This window comes from Opisthorchis viverrini, assembly GCF_000715545.1.
Source record: "Opisthorchis viverrini unplaced genomic scaffold opera_v5_138, whole genome shotgun sequence".
Classification (NCBI taxonomy): domain Eukaryota; kingdom Metazoa; phylum Platyhelminthes; class Trematoda; order Opisthorchiida; family Opisthorchiidae; genus Opisthorchis; species Opisthorchis viverrini.
In genome coordinates, this window is record NW_008751794.1 from 170787 (window position 1) to 172971 (window position 2185).

At 42.0% G+C, this 2185-nt stretch overlaps 2 protein-coding genes across 2 annotated transcripts in view; one reads left to right on the top strand and one right to left on the bottom strand.

Annotated features, from left to right (window-relative positions):
• T265_06569 (hypothetical protein) overlaps positions 1-2185 on the top strand; it is a gene marked incomplete at both ends in the record, with an annotated part of 44740 nt that overhangs the window by 29976 nt on the left and 12579 nt on the right. The gene's annotated exons all lie outside the window — the stretch shown is intronic.
• T265_06570 (hypothetical protein) overlaps positions 1-2185 on the bottom strand; it is a gene marked incomplete at both ends in the record, with an annotated part of 17734 nt that overhangs the window by 2089 nt on the left and 13460 nt on the right. The window lies entirely within an intron of this gene.

The following is a 2185-nucleotide window of genomic DNA, read 5'->3' on the forward strand; positions in this document are numbered from 1 at the left end:
TATATGAATATATATTTTATGAAACAGCTGGGTAGTGAAAATGATACGCACTTCACGAAGTGCTTATGTCCTGAAGTGCCCGTCAGATTACTTTTTGAAGTTACAAATTAAACGGCGTACACACACTGACACAAGACACCCGAACACTGGCACCAAAGTTTGGCTGTTTGTCTTGTTCCAGAAGCATCCATAAACTCACTGCTTCCTCACAGCCCGCGTCGATCAGGGAGTTGTTACATTGTTCAGTTCATCTGAGTTCGGGGCACTCTCACTCTCCAGACTCTGGTTTGTGAGGTCGACGTACCCACTTCCGCCTACGAACTGTACTGAACGGCCAACAATGTTAGGGCGTGACACCAAGGTGAAAGCACAACGAACAGACCGCAGCCTCCTGCCTCGATCAGCTAGCCGCCGTTTATCGCCATTTTGGTGATTACAAAGTCATTTCAGGTTGGCTCTGGCAGAGAACATTCATCCATCGACACCAGTGTAGTAGAAATAGCTGGCTTAGAAACCAGCAAAAGCGCTAGCATAGTTGAAACACTTTGCCATTGAGTCTTTATTTTGTTGAGAACAAGCTTATCCCCATTACCAACTATGAAATCGAAGTGAAGAACGGAAATGTATCTGCCTGCAAACCTGATCTCAGCGCACCACTCAATGTTGTCTGGCTGCTCAGACCTTTTTGTTTGGATCTGTTCAATAATGTGAACACAATTACTCATTTGCATGCCATACAACCGAAGTTTTTGTAGCGTTTTCGTTCGCGCTTCTAAATTTACAGAAGGTTCCAATATTTTTCTAATAGCTTAGACTGTTGATGATCTGGAATCATACAACCTAGTCAAACGAACTAATCTGCTTTTTTGAGATTACCCTGTACTGAATCAATATCTCCGTGCCATCTTTTAAGAAGTGGGTAGCAAAATGCACGGTTTTGATTACTTTTGAAGCTTTGTGGCGATTCCGGGAACCAGTCGGTTACCAAGGTTAATATCAGCTTTTTTTCAAGACCTTACATGTGAGACCTTCGAAAACAGTCTATTTCAGCGCTTTGCGTTTGACTATTTGACATTGTGCAACAATTACCCAGCTAAGTAAATTGGCCTCCATATGGATATTTTTTGTGTTTTAGTGTTCGGGAGTAGTCTATTCACGTCGAGAATGTCTCATTTCGAATGTGCATTGAATGATCTGGATATCTGGTCAATAAGCTCTCAGACCGGGCATTCCTATGAGTGGCATTTCCTCCTACTTTAGAACTAATTTTCCAAGTGTTTCTGCTCTGTCTACATTAGGTGGCTTGATTGAATGTCTGAAACGATTAGAAACTTAAAAATCGATGGGTAAGATCAACTAGACAGGCGTTTGGCTAGTGTAGGGCACAAGCACTCCAGCGAAACGGTAGCATACTCTTTGCCTTGAGAGTATGGTTCACTTTGGTTATCCTGTACCATTCTTTCATTCAAATCCAACAGAAAACAGTACATCCAGGAGTCGGTACACTAAAGTTGACTTTCTGCATTGTAAATAGCGTTAGCGTTGTTCTCTAAGAGTTGCAAGGTGTCCGTATCTTGGGATCCCCGTCGTCTGTGTGCAATTCAACATAACTGGTTGTTGTGTATATGTTTGGAAGCTTCTACACAGACGGGTTTCAATTAAAGCATCCCATTACTTTTATCCTGGGCCCTTGCGACTTATCCAGCGCCCTCACTCTCCAGTGTCTGGAACAGTGGAGTAAATAAGGTCGTAACTTTGTACTTTTGGGGGATAAACGACAAAATAGACGTACACTTTCATGGACGGCAGATGATGGTAGGAGTGTTTCAAGGCGATGCGTAAGTAAAAGGGCGGTTTAATCGGAATGTTGATACTGGCTTCTACTCAGAATACTGCATTTGATGAACGGTCTGCTACGTAGAGTGTTGGCGTTTGTTACAAAATTTTGTCATTTTTTCCGTAATATTCAGTTGTATAGTTCTCAGCATTACATAAAAGTGACCGCTGGGATTGTGTTTCAACTGACACCAAGATGTGTGCTTTTTGTAGTAACTTGCAGTTCTTTTGGTTAAAACAACCGGGTTAAACCAGTTGCTTGAAATGAATCCTTCCATTTTGTGGAATAGTTGCCGTTGAAAATTCACGCATCTAGGTAGACCGAACTCGTAGCCAATATATATATATA